The following is an 18,324-nucleotide window of genomic DNA, read 5'->3' as shown; positions in this document are numbered from 1 at the left end:
GGAGAGAGGGGGAGAAGGAGAGAGGGAGAGGGAAAAGCACTTTATGCATTAGATCAACTGTGGAATGGAGTTAGCTATCTGGCATGGTATTGACACACAAATGTGACCACAGGTAGTCCTTGTCTTACAACAGTTCATTTGGTGACCATTCAAAGTGAAAAAAAAGTGACCTATGACCGCGTTTCACACTTACAACCATTGCAGCATCCCCCTGGTCACAAGATCAAAATTTGAACACTTGGCAACTGGCTCCTATTTATGATGGTTGCTGTGTCCCTCCCGGGGTCATACAATCCCATCTTGTAACTTTCTGAAGCAAAGGTAATGGAGAAGTCAGATTCAGTTAACAAATCTGTTACTAACTTAACAACTGCAGTGATTCGCTTAACAACCGTGGCAAGAAAGGTCATAAAACGGGGAGGAACTCACTTAATAAATATCTCACTTAGCAATAGAAATCTTGGACTCACTTGTGTCCATAGTCCAAATAGATATTGTTGCATAATAAATGGGTGATGTAGAGAATAGGCTAATGAGACAAAAGCCTTTAGAACAGTGTTTCTCAACCTTGGTAGCTTGAAGATGGGTGGACTTCAACTCCCAGAATCCCCCAGCCAGCGTTGCTGGCTGGGGGATTCTGGGAGTTGAAGTCCACCCATCTTCAAGCTACCAAGGTTGAGAAACACTGCTTTAGAAACTCATGCAATTTTGATGTCTCTCCATAATAATGCCACGAAAAGGAAATACAGCATTCTCTCTGGGGCCCTCAGCTATGATTATGTCTGACTGTGCAAATATTCTGTGCTCTAAATCAGTTCAGACTGATTCGAAGCTTTGACTCAATTGATGAATTGAATCAATTGATTTTTTTTTTATCAAATTAGAATACCCAAATCAATTTGAATTGATTCCCGTGCCTTGCCCACTTGTCTACATGTTTTTCAGAGGTCTGAATAGATTAGGGTACCCAAATTAAATCTATTTTCTGTACTCGTTTGAACAGTCGAACTGAAATGAAATTATTTCAAAATCAATTTGAATATTCACATTGAATCAGGCCTAATTTGCACACACTCTGAGATTCTGGGACAGAGTGAAGATTGAGCTTAGTCTGGGTGGAAGGGTTGGGTTCTGTGTAGTCTTTGGGGATGTTCATGGGGAAGGAAGGAAAGAAGGAAGGAAGAAGGAAGGAAGGAAGGAAGGAAGGAAGGAAGGAAGGAAGGAAGGAAGGAAGGAAGGAAGGAAGGAAGGAAGATCAAAGGGAAGGGAAGGAAATCAAAGGAAATCAGAAAGGAAAGGAGCAAGGGAAAGGGAAATAATAAAAGGAAAAGGAAAAGGAAGGGAAGGGAAGGAAGGAAGGAGGAAAGAACAATAGAAATTTCCATCAATTAGAATGGGATGGGATGGGATGGGATAGGATTGGGATGGGATGGGATGGGATGGGATGGGATGGGATGGGATGGGATGGGATGGGAAGGGAAGGAAAGGAAAGGTAAGGAAAGGAAAGGAAAGGAAAGGAAAGGAAAGGAAAGGAAAGGAAAGGAAAGGAAAGGAAAGGAAAGGAAAGGAAAGGAAAGGAAAGGAAAGGAAAGGAAAGGAAAGGAAAAGTATTTGGGAAAGGAAAGAGTAGCAGGACCAAGCCAAAACAGGGAGCCTGGATAGCTCAACAGACAGAAGCACTGTAATCTAACACCAGCTGTCTGCAATTAAAGTAAGATCAAATCTCGCCAGGCTCAAGGTTGACTCAGCCTTCCATCCTTTCTAAGGTAGGTAAATTGAGGACCCAGTTTGTGGGGACAATAAACTGACTTTGTATAAATATACAAAAGGATGAAGGCTATTGCTTAACGCATTGTAAGCTGCCCTGAGTCTCCAGAGATGGGCAGCATATAAATCAAATTTAAAAAAAAAAAAAACTTGGTTTTGAATGTTTTCAGTGGTAAACTCAGTTTTTGGAAGAATGTCAGCAAAAACATTCCTGGTTAATTTACCAAGGAGGAAGGGATCATTTGCCACGATTAGTGACATCATTCTGCCACCATGCCTTATTGGTTGCATAACACCCATGTCATTTCTTCCAGGAAAGGCAGTCCACAGCAGCCCAATCCAAGGAGCCTTGACTTCACTCTTCCCTCGCCTGAGCCTTCCCAATCCAAAGTCGCATTAGGGCATGTACGGTGCGATCCCTCGTTGACTGAGATCACCACATTCCTAATTCAGGAAGAAAGAAAGGAGAGGTAAATTCAGGGGAGTGGGGAGAGAAAATTGGCTCTGAAGCCGCAGCAGATGGCTAGGGAGGATGGCAGAGTACCGGATGAAAGGAGAAAAAAAAAAACAAACGTGAACATTCTCACAATAATTTCCTCCCCACCCTCCCTCTAGGAAATTTCACTCACACATAAACACACGTAGCCCCACACGCTGCCTGCTAAACATCACTTCCAGCCGGTAGGTTGAACAGGTGAATAGCTAGATTAGCTTAATAATAACCCGGATTTTGACACAGTCACAGCATCAGATTCTTCCAGGTCCTTCTTTACATATTTCTATTTCAACATCTCCCCGCCCCTTCTCCGGTGCCAGCCATATGCCTCTTATTCAGCCTTAGTTGCTATTTTTGCTGCCTGGCTCCAATTAAGCCAAATCCACCTAAGCAAAAAAGGAAAAGGGGGGGAAGGGAAGGACACCTTGCAATTGGAATATTTCAAAGGATAAGGGAGGGGCGAAGAAAGAGAGGGGGGGAGAGAGGAAGAGAGAGAGACTAAATCCTATCTGGATTCTAAGTTTTACACTCTGGGTCACTTGAAAGAAAACATTCCTTCTGTAACCTCCCCACTCTTTCCTTTCCTTGACTGCCCCGTCTTCCTCCCCTTGATGATAGCTTCTGTGTATGCTGGTCAGATTGTGGGATTAATGATGGTTAATTTGCCCGAGGTGGATCCAGTCTAAACAGCAGACACCTTCCACCAACAGCTTTCCCCTGGCAGATGGGCAGAAGCAGCTGTTTCAATTACTTTCCGTGCCCAGATGTGTCAAGCAAGACATTGGCACTTGGCGGGGGTAAACTCAGCTCTCGGCAGCTAATTACTTCGACGGCGTGTCGGAGCCTGGTGCAGGATCCTGAAAAAAAAAAAGCTGGAGGGGTGGGGGGGGTGGAAAAATAACTGGATGCCAGCTGTCGTGACACCTCCCACTCATGTCAATCGGAGAAGCTGAAGGTAGTTGGGGGTTTTTTTTAGCTCTTCTGGCTCTGAGGCATGGCGGGCGGATTTGAGACACGGGAAAGAAGGCGATTGCCTTGGGAGAAGTCAAAGAAGAAGAGGTAGATGCCAATCAGGGGTGAAATGCTACTGGTTCACACCGGTTCAGGGAACCGGTAGCGGCAGCCGCATGAGGCTCCGCCCACCCACCTGGATGTCGTTACTTCCTGGTTTTAACCAGGAACTAACCTGTTTTTGACCCTCTGCACATGTGCAGAAGGCTTTGCGCATGCGCAGAGTGTCCAAAATTGCATGTGACACAGAGCGCGCACTTCTGAACCGGTAGGGAAGGTAAGTAGATTTCACCCCTGATGCCAACCTCAACTCTTAGCCTTCATCTTCATCACCTGTGTTTGGATTTGTTTGTCCTGTGGTTGCTGGTGTTGTTGTTGTTGTTTTAATTTGATTTATATGCCGCCCTTCTCCGGAGACTCAGGGCGGCTTACAGTGCGCTAAGCAATAGCCTTCATACTTTTGTATATTTTATGCAAAGTCAGCTTATTGCCCCCACAAACTGGGTCCTCAATTTACCTACCTTAGAAAGGATGGAAGGCTGAGTCAACCTTGAGCCTGGCGAGATTCGAACTTACTTTAATTGCAGACAGCTGGTGTTAAATTACAGTGCCTTTGTCTGCAGAGCTATCCAGGCTCTCTCTTGTTGACTTTCCATCAGCCTCATCTTTTTTTAGAGCGTTTCTTTGAAATGCAAATAGATTGGCCAACTTCTGTGTTTCAACAATTGGCTCGTTACGGACTAGAATATTATCCATTTATTTATACAAATCAAATTTATATAACCGCCCATCTGACTTTAGTTCTTTTCAGGTTAAGAATTTTTTTTCCCCCCCAGTCTGGACCCTAAGCGTTAAGAAGTCATCTTAATTTAACCTGCCACCTGCATTGTTTCTGAGACGTTATTCTAAACCTCTTCAGCCGATTTTATTTCATATTGCACATTAAAACAGCTGCAGTTGCTTCTGCCTAGTCATACTCTGAGTAAGTTAGCCGTGAGAAGCTCCGCTGGAATGCAGGAGGCAAGAAGTCATCACAGCTTAATTCAGTCTCGTTAATTACAATAGGGTTTGTTGCAAGGGTGATATGCTCCCAGTTGGGACCAGATTAGTCGATCCGGTAGCGATGGGAACGGGTGGTTCGGAGAACCAGTAGCAAAAATCCCTGCCCCCGCCCCCCCCGCCCATGCCCACCTAATCGCCCGGTTGCCTGCTTGCCTGCTTGCCACTTCTTTTAAAAAATGCTTTTAAAAGGTTAAAAAAAGAAAAAAAAAGGCTCTGAAGATCCCAGCTGAGCTGCCTGATCATCAGAGCCTTTTTTTTACTTCTAAAATATTTTTTTACAATCTATTCAGCCGAAGAGGTTGTAAAAAAATGCTTTTAAAAGGTTAAAAAAAAGGCTCTGACGATCCCAGCTGAGCTGCACGATCGCCAGAGCCTTTTTTTTTTTACTTTTAAAAGCATTTTTTTACAACCTCTTCGGCCAAATAGGTTGTTAAAAAAATGCTTTTAAAAGTTAAAAAAAAATTGTGCGCCACAGCTGATCCCCCCCCATGCGCTGTTCTAATTACCCCATGCCTCCTTTTGGTGTGCACTGCACATGTGTGCGCACCTCGCATTTGGTGCGTGGTAGTAAACCGGTTCAGATCTCACCACTGGTTTGTTGTAAAGTTATTTGGAAATGAAGTCATGAATTCTAGGAACATCTTGCTTAGTAAGGCAGTGTACAAATATATACATTAAATAAAGCCAATGTATTATGAGGAGTGTTCAATATATTGGTAAAGCATTATTCCGGTTCTGTTTAATGTTATACATCAAGTAATTAATATCCTACATCAAATTATTAATATCCTACACTATGGTTTGTATGCAGCAATCCTGGCAGCAAAGTTAAATGGGGGGATGGTTAAATGCCAAGTCCACTTCTTTTTAACGTACCGGGGGCCTTTTCCTAGGTCTACCACCCCCATTTTTATAGACTTAATAATTGATTACTATCCCATCAGTTTCATTCATTCATTCATTCATTTTATTTATATGCCAGTCTATCTCACTGTCAAGAAACTGAGCGGCTTACAACAATATAGAAACAGTAGAAAATAATAAGCACATTAAAACACTAAAAACATTCAACGTTAAGAGTTAAGATATTAAAATCAATCAAGCACTAGAACACCTTGGTGGCGCAGCAGACTAAAGTGCTATTAAGTAGCACCAGCTGCCTACAATTACTGCAAGTTCAAATCTCACCAGGCTCAAGGTTGACTCAGCCTTCAATCCTTTCGAGGTAGGTAAAATGAGGACCCAGATTGTGGGGGCAATAAGCTGACTGTCAGGTTTCGATGTCGTCTCAAATAAAATAAATTGCATTTCCAAACAAATAGGCTTTGAAGAAATCTTTCATTTTATTAAGCACGACAACCTGTCCCCGATTGTGGCGTAGCCAACACTGACTTCCTGACCCCAAACCTTCCCTTTCCGTTCCCCAATTCTCTGCGTCTCATTGGCCCTCTTCCAAATCATTTTCCCCATATCTACTACTTCAGCTCCCAGGAATGTCCCCCCTCCCATCTCATCTCCTAGGGGATATTATCTTCAGGGAAAATAAGTAGGTAAGAAGTCAAGCGTCCTCTTGCCAGCTGCCCCCTCTTCTCCTTCTTATGTCAGCACTAGAGTAAATGCAGGTTGAAGTGCTGACACTGACTTTGTATAAAAAAGAACACCGCTTGGGGGGGGGCGCGAAAGCCCTACTAAGCAGGTATATACAAAAGTATGAAGGCTATTGCTTAACACATTGTAAACCGCCCTGAGTCTCTGGAGAAGGGCGGCATATAAATCGAATCAATAAATAAATAAATAAACAAACATAGAATAGGGTTGGAAGAAATCTTGAAAGTCTTCTAGTCTAACCCTTGGCTCAAGATAAAAAGGGGAGCAATGTGGAAACAAAGTGGAGGTGGCACTTTCCTCCTCCTAATCTAAAGTTTAAACTTTGGATAGATTATCTCCAGAATTATGCTTTCAAGTTGGCCTTTTAGGTTTGTTAGCCCTGTGTTCATCATGGAATCCCTCCAGCGTGCCATTAGCAATCCTCATCATTGACTGTTTCAAGAATTACAGAGGTGTGATGGCTCAGTGATTTAAGGATGCTGGAGAAGGTTTGTGCTCCGGCACCGCATGACAGGGTGAGCTCCCGTCACTTGCCTCAACTTTGGCCAACCTATCAGATCAGAAAGCATGCTACATGCGAGTAGATAAATAGGTACTACTTAGGTAGGAAAAATAACTGTGCTTCCTGTAGAAGTATGAACCCAGCCGGTGGAGGACTTGCCTGAATGTGACGTCCAAACATGAGGTGACATCAGTGGAGGGGAAAAGGTGATGTTGCAGAACATCATTAGCCACTCTGAGCATGGAGCTAGTTCGCCCCCTGTGGGACACTTCTGGATTGTTCTTATTCTTTTTATGTGCTTTCCTGGTGGCCTACCTATTCTTTTACTCTTTTGCGGCACCAAGACTTAAATGCATTAATGCTTGTGTAAGAAGTTAGCACCCACCCCTCTCCTAGAAAAATGAAATATTCTAGGAAATATTAAAAAGGCAGAATATTATACCTCCCTGGATGAGAAATGGAGAAACATGTTTTTTAGACAGGAAGCAGACTCACTCTTAATAGCCCCCACCATCCTCAGTAGCCCACAGCGGATGTCAGTACTTAAGAGATAAAAGAGATAGCTATGTCTATTCATAAGCAAATGCCCTCACCCAAGATCCAACAAAGAAAGGAACTAGCCCTCTACCCATCTAGCAACAGAACTACCACATGGCACCTGGGGAGATTACATCACCCAACAAGGCTCAACCAAGCCTGGGACTCAAAAGACAACCTACAAAGTTACTCCTGCATGGCCCCATGAGAGTCTGACAACCAATCAGAATACAAGCTCAAATTCAAAGCCCAACAGAGGGTATAGATCTCTCTCTCTTTCTCTCTCTCCCTCCCTCTCCCCTCTCCCTCTCTCTCTCCCTCCCTCTCTCTCCCTCTCTCTCTTTCTTTCCCTCCCTCTCTCCCTTTCTCTCTCCCTCCCTTCCTCCCTCTCCCTCTCTCCCTCTCTCTCTCTCCCTCTCCCTCTTCCTCGCTCCCTCTCTTTCCCTCCCTCTCTCTCTCGCTCCCTCTCTCTCCCTCTCTCCCTCTCTTTCCCTCCCTCTCTCTTTCTCTCTCCCTCCCTTCCTCCCTCTCCCTCTCTCCCTCTCTCCCTCTCCCTCTCCCTCTTCCTCGCTCCCTCTCTTTCCCACTCTCTCTCTCTCTCTCGCTCCCTCTTGCTCTCTCCCTCCCTCCCTCCTTCTCTCTCTCTCTTTCTCTCTCTCTCTCCCATGTGCCTTTTTGCCCCGGACCTCAAAACCATGTGGTCCTGTCCACCCATTACACCATCTTTTCAAGCAGTCTCCATGTTTCCAGTGTCTCTCTCCCCACTTGGAACTGAACCCAAACGGACTTTTCTTCTAACACTCGGTTTTACATCTGCCAAGTCCAGTTTTTGCATTCATAGAGTATATTAGGGCGGGGGGGGGGGGAGTTCTTGCCTGAACAATAGTAATTTTTTGTTGGCATGGAGACATTATGGCATTTCATATCATAGAATCCTACCAAGGCCTTCATTGCAGCCCTCCCAAGTGTTAGTCTGCTGTGTATTTCTGGACATGATTTAAATTAGAGATGTAAGACTCGCTGGTATTTGCAAATTATGGTCTGTGGCTTCGTCTCTCTTCCTCCAAGGAGAGATAAAATGAGGACGAGACACAAGCGGAAGATAAGGAGGAAGTCTTATTGCTTTCCTACTGAATGCCTTTCTCCACCTAACCTGTTGATAATTATTTATTAGTATTTCTTTAAAAGGTCACTTTTAAAGGCAAACACCTCCCCAAGGCTCTTGCATGATGAAATTTTCTACCATAAAATAACATGGAGCTTCAACAGAAAACAGCTAGAATCAGTGGAATTAGCAAAACTCAGCAATTCTCGTTTGCTCCCAGTCCAAACAAGACTAAAATGCCAGGCAGTAATTGAGTAACCTATAGCCCTCCGCATAATCCTAAACTACAAAATTCAGCATGGCCAAGCACGAAGGATACTGGAAACTGTAGTCCTGGGAGAACTGGAGAGCTATACATTCCCGGCTCCTGATCCTAAGACAAGACTGCTGCTAAAAATATAATTCTAGACTTTTGAATTGTGGTGTTGGAGAATTAGAATTAGAATAGAATAGAGCTGGAAGGGACCTTGGAGGCCTTCTAGTCCAGCCCCCTGCTCAAGCAGGAGAACATATACTATTTCAGATAAGTGACTGTCTAGTCTCTTCTTAAAAACCTCCAGTGATGGAGCGCCCATAACTTCTGGAGGCCAGCTGTTCCACTGGTTAATTGTCCTCACTGTTAGGAAGTTTCTCCTTAATTCCAGGTTGCTTCTCTCCTTGATTAGTTTCCAACCATTGTTTCTTGTCCTGCCCTCTGGTGCTTTGGAGAATAGTTTGACCCCCTCTTCTTTGTGGCAGCCCCTCAAACACTGGAATACTGCTATCATGTCACCCCCAATTCTTTTCTTTAGACTAGGCAGACCCAAATCCTGCAGCTGTTCTTCCTATGGTTTAATCTCCAGGCCTTTGATCATCTTAGTTGCTCTTCTCTCAACTTGTTCCAAACATCTCAACATCTTTTTTGTAGTATGGGGACCAAAAATGGTTGCAGTATTCCAGGTGTGGTCTTACTAGGGTTTTGTAAAGCTCTACAGAGAATCATTAAAAACTGTCCAGAATATCATCGGGCTCTAGCTACCAGCCCTGGACGACATCTTCAAATCTCGCTGTTTGAGAAAGTTGCACAACATTCTCAGAGACTCTTCCCATCCTGCTTACAATCTTTTTGGACTGTTGCCTTCTGGCAGAAGATACAGGACAATTAAAACTCAGACCACACGTTTTCTGAATAGTTTTTATCCCAGACCTATAATTGCACTCAACCATGAACTAAAGGGCCACCATCAGTGAGCTGTTGGACAGCATGACTTGGTCTGTTGTGTGGATGTTTGGGTGGTTTAGGGGTGGGGAATTGTGGTGGGTGGGAGGGCGTTTGGGAATTGTTATGTGTGTTGGACCTGGTGTTTGGGTGTTAAGTGAATTTCGTTGTATGGGTACACTGTATATACACATACAATGACAATAAAGGTATTTATTTATTTATTTATTTATTTATTTAAAGCAGCACTGATACTTCACATGATCTTGATTCTATGCCTGTGTTTATACAACCCAGGATTGTATTAGCTTCTTTGGCTGCTGCTGCACACGGCTGGCTCATATTCAAGTGATCGTCCACTAGGACTCCAAGGTCCCACTCACAGTGACCGTTTTTGAGCCAGGTCTCGCCTAATCTGTACTTATACCTTTGATTTTTCCTGCCTAAATGCAAAGTTTTGCTTTTCTCCACATTAAAATTCATTTTGTTGGATATCGTGTTCATTGTTCAAGTTTGTCAATATCTTTTTGGATCCTGAGTTTGTCTTCTGGGGTATTGGCTATTCCTGCCATCTTAGTTTCATCTGCAAATTATGTTGTTATAATGTAAAAACACAGGTGGGGCAGGGATCCTGGGAGATAGATGAGGAATCATTCATGGATGCCTCGGGACCTCCAAGCCACTCACGGGAATCCAAGTCCTAGATATCTATAGTGGAGTAAATAATCAGTAGACAATGTCAAACAGATACTTGAGATTTTATGGGATGAGTCTCTGAATCAGACAAGTCATGAATTTTAGTGCATAAGTTTTATGAAGAGCCTAAACTAATCTGGTCTTGTATTCCCCGTGGCAATGTTGGAGGAGGTCTTGAGAGTCCCTTGGGCTGCAAGGAGACCCAATCCTAAAGGAAATCAATCCAGACTGTTCTTTGGAAGGACAGGTATGAAGCTGAAGCTCAAATACTTTGGCCACCTAATGAGAAGAAAGGACTCCTTGGAGAAGACCCTGATGTTGGCGAAAATGGAGGGCAAAAGGAAAAGGGGACAGCAGAGGATGAGATGGTTAGAGTGTGTCATTCACACAATGAACATGAATTTGGGCAGACTCTGGCAGACAACGGATAATGGGGGAGCCTGAAATGCTGAGGTCCCTGGAGTCATGAAGAGTCAGACACAACTTAGCAACTGAACAATGAAAAGACATGTTCAAGTAAAAGCCAAGATCATTGGTGCTTCCCACAGAGATTGCCCCCCGTTTTTTCAGTGTTTTAGACAACTGTTGTGAGTACAATTAGTCTTTGACTTACGACCTGCCCATTACAGTTGTAAGTTATCATGGTCATAAAGCAGGTCCCCCCCCCCACATAACCAACCTGATTGTATGACTCTTTTCTGCAGCAGCCATTAAGCAATTGCTGTTTTGGTTAAGCAAACTCATTGTCAAAAGTCAGATGTAAACACCGTGTTTGAGCAGAAACACAAATTGTGGTCCTGTGAATGCAGGACACTGCAAATGGATATTTTGTAAATGCAGTCTGGTTGCCAAGGACCCAAAATGCAATCCTAATGAACATGTGGGGAGTGGACACCAGCCATCAGAACTTTAGAACCGGAATAACGGGAAATCTTCAATATGCTGGAAGTGTGGAGACACCGTTGGGAATTACTACCACATGTGATGGGAATGCCCAAAGGTGCAAAAAAAAAATGGAATTTACTAAAGAACTGGCTGGAAGAAATTTTGTTAACAGATATAGAGGTCAAATCAGATTTTTTCTTATTGGGAATTATAGAAAGAAAATATAAGAAAGATACAAATTATTTATTACTGCATATACTCACAGCGGCACGAATAGCCTTTGCTCAAAAATGGAAAGAGAAAGATATTCCAACTGAAGAGGAAATATTACTGAAAATCTTTCACTGTGCAGAAATGGACAGACTCACTTTGGAACTCAAGGATAAAAGTGAAACTAAGTACTACAAAATCTGGAAACAATTTTATGATTGGATAGATAACAAGAGGGTAGCCAAGATAAATGTATAGTGTTAGAACAAAAATATAGATGTTATAGATAAATGTATGTTTAAGAGATAAATAAATATACAGAAATAAGGGAAAAAGTATTAATATCATATATTATGTTTAAATAGTGAATAAAGCTTAAGAACTATATGTTTATATGAGTACTAATATTATTGTAAAGTGACGGAAGATGTTTGGAACCAGTGATGTCATATCTAAAATTAAATTTTTTAAATTTTGTATTATTAATAAAAAACTTTAAAAAAATAATTTTAAAAAAAGAACTTTAGAACCAGATCCTAATTAGCTTTTTGAGACGTCCATCCGAACATCAAACAGTTGCTAAGCGACAGGTCATAAGTCAAGAACTACCTGTCCTAGAATGATAAAGAGACATATTAATTTTAAACCAGAGATATTTTTATTAGGGATTTTACCAGAGACATATAGTAGAGAATTGCAATATTTAATTGTGAATGTTTTAACAGCGGCTAGAATTGTATTTGCTAAAAACTGGAAAGGAGAGAAGATACCTACTGATGATGAAGTCATTAAGAAAATGTTGGACTGTGCTGAAATGAGTAAATTGACATTTGAAATCAGAGAACAGGAAGATAAACAATATTATTTGATATGGGATTTGTTTTATCAATGGAGAGATAATAAAACATGGAGATGAAATATGAAATATGAAATGGATGTAAAGATAAAATATGTGAGGTTCTTTTTCATGGGAAATAAGCCTTTGTCATATATTGTTACTTTGAAGATGGGATTGAGCACAAAAGAATGTTAATGGATCGACACACTGTCTATAATTGTTTGGAATGATGATGGTGTCAGCACTTCAACCTGCATTTACTCTAGTGCTGATGTAAGAAGGAGAAGAGGGGGGCAGCTGGCAAGAGGACGCTTGACTTCTCACCTACTTATTTTCCCTGAAGATAATATCCCCTAGGAGATGAGATGGGAGGGGGAACATTCCTGGGAGCTGAAGTAGTAGATATGGGGAGAGTGATTTGGGAAGAGGGCCAATGAGACGCAGAGAATTGGGGAACGGAAAGGGAAGGTTTTGGGGTCAGGAAGTCAGTGTTGGCTATGCCACAATCGGGGACAGGTTGTCGTGCTTAATAAAATGAAAGATTTCTTCAAAGACTATTTGTTTGGAAATGCAATTTATTTTATTTGAGATGACATTGAAACCTGACAGATGGTTTTATGTTATGTTTTTGTCTTAAAATTAAAAAAAAATTATTCAAAAAAAAAAAGAACTACCTGTCCTATTCTGTTATGAATTTGGGATCCTCCTAAGGAAAATTAGTTCTTCTGGCACTGAGTGACACTCCTTGGTACAGAGGGACAAACCTTTCTTACTCTCTTTAAACTACTGGCGTGCTTCAAAGACCCCTTTGATCGAAGTTCAAACCACACATGGATTTCTTCCCCACGCCAGTCAATCTTGATGAATGTTCTTCTGCGTGAATCGTTATGAAACCTGCAACCTTCTAGCTGGCATCAGAGCAGGCAGGGAAGGGTGCTTGTGTTACCTTGAGATGAAAGACCACTCCACCTTTCCTTGGCAGCCAGCAGCTGTGCCAAAGCCAGCCTTGCCAATTATCCTCCATCTTAATGGGCTTTTAGTTGAGCCTTGGCAGAAGAAGGTAGTATAAGGTCCTCAGTGGCCGTGCGAGAGACTCACAAATCTATTTTTGGTTCCACGAGCATCTGAGAGATCATTAAAGTGACTCTGAATCGATTCCTTGAATTTAGATGTGTGGGCAGGAGGAGGAGGGGGGAACTAAAATAAGACTGAAGACTGTTGAAACTTCCCGGACATTAATAACCAAGAACCACTAGAAATAACCATGGCAACAAACAGTCGCTAAGTACAGTACAATCACCCTGATTACCATAGAATTAACACAAAGCAAATGTTTATTTTCCTAAATATGCATATTATGAAAGCGATGAGCACGTTGGTAACTATCCCAAATTGCAGAGTAGGGGGCCGAAAACAGCAAATGTTCTACTCCGGACGTGTTTGCTCTGATTTGTGTGAGGGATGTATTTATAAATGCAGCATTTTTGCTCTCGACGGGTTTCTGCTAATTTGACAGCTGAATCTCTCTTGCCTAGACTAGTTGCCTTGCAAGATAATTAAAACCTGTGGTGCTTGCTGGCATCAGACTTGACTGAAGTGGGATGGTCACCAAAGGCTGAAATCTTTGTTCGGAGCCAAGGCGAAGGGCAGGAGAGCATTTTGAGTTGCGGAATTGCTCCTTTCCAGGCCCGGGGCTGGTCACACAAAATTGCAGTCTTGCTAGACATAGGCCAACGATCATCGCACACATACCATTGACACTGATCTGACCTGACAATGTTTCTTCATGGCCATTGGAGCTTAATTACATCGGCGGCCATAAGGGAAGGACATCAAAGTCCGACCATCACCAGGTCCTGCAGAAGGAGCAGATGATTAACATCTCTATAGTGCACGTGGGCTTCGGGTTGCGGATCTTGGCAGCCACAAGCTACCATGGATGCAGGGAATTGGGGACGTTCCAATATTGCTAAACTAGATCTCCCAAATTGCACAGCAAACAAGGGGGGCGGGGGGGGCTTCTGGGAACTGCAATCCAGCAGCAGTAAGGGGGCAACAGAGACCACCCATGCTTGATCTGCAACAAGGAAATGGAAGCAAATTTATCTTGTGCAGTGAAGCAGTCAGAAGACTGGATGACTAACGGAATAGAATAAATTCAGGTATTCATTATGTTTGCTTAGGCATAAATTCTATGCATGGGTGTGTTTGCTGTATCTCTCTCTCTCTTTCACTGGAAGGAAAGGAAGGAAGGAAGGAAGGAAGGAAGGAAGGAAGGAAGGAAGGAAGGAAGGAAGGAAGGAAGGAAGGAAGGAAGGAAGATTGATTGAAGGAATTGGGTTTGTGTAGTCTAATGAAGAGAAGAATAAGGGGTGACATGACTTTAATATTTGAGGGGCTGCCACAAAGAAGAGGGGGTCAACCTATTTTCCAAAGCAGCAGAAGGCAAGACAAAAAAACAATGGATGGAAACTAACCAAGTTTGGGTCATCCCTAGTTTTTCTCTTTGTTAAATTAGATATACCCAATTCCTGCAATTGTTCTTCATACGTTTTAGCCTCCAACCCCCCCCACCCCCCCATTGTCTTTGTTGCTCTTTTCTGCACTTTTTCCAAAGTCTCAACATCTTTTTTGAAATGGGGTGACCAAAACTGGGTGCAGTATTCCAGGTGTGGCCTTACTAAGGCTTTATGAAGTGGTACTAATATTTCACGTGACTTTGATTCTATGCCTTTGTTTATACAACCAAGGATTGTGTTAGAAGCAGCCCTTAGAATGGCAGAGACTATTAAGGAGCTGGTTCAAAACATACAGCTTCAACACAGGGGAATGTGAAGCAATTGAAACAGATAACAGATTAATAGAGTTGGGAGGGACCTTATAGGTCATCTAGTCCAACCCCCTGCTCGAGCAAGATGGCGTGATGGCGAACCAATGGCATACGTGCCACAGATGGTACATGGAGCAATATCGGTGGGCACGCGAGCTCAGCTGATTTTTGGGCCTTCTGGGCCCCCCAGAAGTTGGGAAACAGGCTGTTTCTGGCCTCCGGAGGGCTTCCGGGGGCATGGGGAAGGCTGTTTTCGCCCTTCCCAGGCTCCTAGAAAGCCTTTGGAGCCTGGGGAGGGCAAAAAACAGGCCTACCAGGCCCACCATGCCAAAAGCAGGGAGAGCGGGGGGGGTCATGTATGCATGCACGAGGGGCAGGGCGCATAGAATTGTGGGTGTGGGCAGGTGCACAGGTGACCCCCCCCCCATGCGACCTCCGCTTTTGGCACACGATGGCAAAAAGGTTAGCCATCACTGCCCTACCCCATTTCTGACAAATGGCAGTCCAATCTTTTCTTGAAAGTCTCAAGAAACTGTTTAGCTTTATGGACGAGACTCAGATTGATAGAATCATAGGGCCGGAAGGGACCTTGGAGATCTTCTAGTCCAACCCCCTGCCCAAAGGCAGGAGTCCTTGTTCCATCCCAGATATATGATTGTCCAATCTTTTCTTGGAAATCTTTGGCAGAAGCCTTGAGACAAAAAAACGGCCTGTCCTGGAGTGACAGGCTTAAGATTTCATAGAGATGAAAAAGAGTAGAGAAATTGCCACAACTGCCTTTGGGAAAGAGATATTTCATGTTGCTAAACCGATTGAAAAAGAAAAATACACATGTTTGGAGGGGAAGAGTGATTAATTTGGGGAATGGCAGATGGAGTGGGCAACAGGGCAGCCCTAAGCAAAGAGTTATATTTAGATCATCAAGTCAGCTAAAGAAGTAAAAGTAAAGGATGGAATGGGAAGGAGACAGGGCCGTTTAATTAATTGTACAATCTGACAGATGTACTGAAAGCTATTCTGATAAGGAAATAGGCAACGTCAGAATATGCAGCTCACTTCTTCATCAGTCCAAAGAGTAAAAATGGCGGCAGATGTATATAGAAACATGGATCGTCTAGAACAGGGGTATCAAACTCAAGGCCTGTGGGCCAGTGGTGCATTGCCCCTGGTTCGGTCCGGTTCTTGCGAACCGGTAGTAAAACCGGCAGGAGGCTCCGCCCACCCACCCGGATGTTGTCGTAGACGATCTGTGCATGCGCAGAAGCTCGATCCTATTGCAAACCAGGAGTAAAGGTAGGTAGAACCCACCCCTGCTGTGGGCCAGATGTGGCCCATGCGGTGCTTAGATTTGGCCTATGAGGTTGTCTTGGAGACAGCAAAGGACTGGCCCGCAGTGCTTCTGCCACTGAAAATGGAGCTCGAGTGATGTTGAGCTGGCCACGCCCACCTGGGACACGTCTTCCCCCTCGCGAGGTCAAACACAACCCTGATGCAGCCCTCAATGAAATCGAGTTTGACACCCCTGATTTAGAACAGGGGCGTCCAAACTTGGCAACTTTAAGGCTTGTGACTTCAACTCCCAGAATTCCACCCATGCTGGTCTGGCTGAAGAATTCTGGGAACTGAAGTCTCCAAGCCTTAAAATTGCCAAGTCTGGAGACAGATTAACAGATTAACCAATGAGTTGGAAGGGACCTTAAAGGTCATCTAGTCCAACTCCCCCCTCCCTGCTCAAGCAGGAGATCCTATACCTGTGATGGTGAACCTATGGCATGCGTAGTCATATCAGTGGGCACGCCAGCTCAGCTCTGGCGCACATGCAGGCGCTGGGCAGCTGATTTTCAGGCCTTCTGGGCTCACCAGAAGTACAGAAACAGGCTGTTTCCTGCCTCTGGAAGGCCTGGGGTGGGGGCGTGGGCATAGAGAAGATCTGGAGCCAATTAAGAAAGAAAAATGGGCCTACAAGGCCATCGCATGCCAGGAGCGGGGGGGAGAAGGGGGGTTGTGCACAAATGCGTAGGGGGAGCACATAGAATTATGGGTGTGGGCACGCACATGCGCAAAGCTCCCCCACCTCCCCCTCTCCTGACACGCAATGGTAAAAAGGTTAGCCATCACTGGCCTATACCACTTCAGACAAATGGTTATCCAATCTCTTCTTTAAAATCTCAAGTGATGAAGCTCCCACAGCTTCTGAAGGCAACTTCTGTCCCATGGGTTCATCGCTACCAACCTGCCTTCCATTGAGGATCTGTATACTGCACGAGTCAAAAAGGGGGCTGTGAAAATATCTACAGACCCCTCGCATCCTGGACATGAATTGTTTCAAGTCCTACCATTAAAATGACACTATAGAGCACTGCACACCAGAACAACTAGACACAAGGACAGTTTTTTTCCTGAACGCCATCCCTCTGCTAAACAAATAATTCCCTCAACACTGTCAAACTATTTACTAAGTCTGCACTACTATTAATCTTCTCATCGTTCCCACCACCCATCTCCTTCCACTTATGACTGTATGACTGTAACCTGGTTGCTGGTATCCTTACAATTTATATTGACTGTTTCCTAGTATGATTTGATTGCTTATTTGTTCCTTATGACTATCATTGAGCGTTGTACCTTATGATTCTTGATGAATGTACCTTTTCTTTTATGTACACCGAGAGCATATGCACCAAAAACAAATTCCTTGTGTGTCCAATCACACTTGGCCAATAAAGAATTCTATTCTATTCTATTCTATTCTATTCTATTCTATTCTATTCTATTCTATTCTATTCTTCCTTTTCTCCACATTAATGGCTCCCAGTTATGCTAGAGACCAATCCAGAATGGAGTTTTATACCTTCAAAGAGAAAATCACCTTGGCTTCTCTATCCAGCAAACTTTGCAGCAGCCAGCCTGCCCCTCCTGTAAACATGGAGTACTATAATAATTAAAGCTGCAATGTTTCCTAAATAACTGGAAATCAAAATCCTTATAAATCTATTGCAAATCATCCTGTGAGCTATCGACTGGGTCTTATCCATCATTCTTCTTCCCCTGCTTTGTCACATTAAAATAAACTCTGATATTATTTGAAAGCTGTTTGGCAGCTTTCCATACAGTTCTTTTATGCTGCAGAAATTCTGATGGCTGCGAACGTCATAAACTCAGTACTGAAGCCAACGATAGTGCAACTAACAAATCATGCCAGTTGTTATGATGGCTTTGTGCGAAAAAAGATTCTATCTTTTTTATGATGATGATCAATGTGATGATCAAAACCAGTCCAAAAAAGAACATTGACGTAATTACATTTCAGGAAGTGTCTTGGATTATACAAGCATTGAAAAGGTGTAGAATTTCATATTTTTATTCTTTAAAAAAAAGAAAACTTAATTTATACTGTTGGGAAGCCATCAATGAAAACCTGGCTTGTTTTTCTTGCTATGTCAGGCAAGGCACCTCCTTCCGTCGATTTTTCTCAAAAAAAAAGTTTCCAACACTCTGATTTATTCTACAGAGTTGGCCAAGCAGATCTATATTTCCAAGACTTTGCTGAAGCAACATCTATAAAACATGGAGAGAAAA

This window comes from Pituophis catenifer, unplaced genomic scaffold (genome assembly GCF_029215685.1).
Source record: "Pituophis catenifer annectens isolate HBS135680 unplaced genomic scaffold, rPitCat1.0.hap2 SCAF_14, whole genome shotgun sequence".
In the NCBI taxonomy this organism is placed as follows: domain Eukaryota; kingdom Metazoa; phylum Chordata; class Lepidosauria; order Squamata; family Colubridae; genus Pituophis; species Pituophis catenifer.
This window is presented reverse-complemented; position numbering follows the sequence as displayed.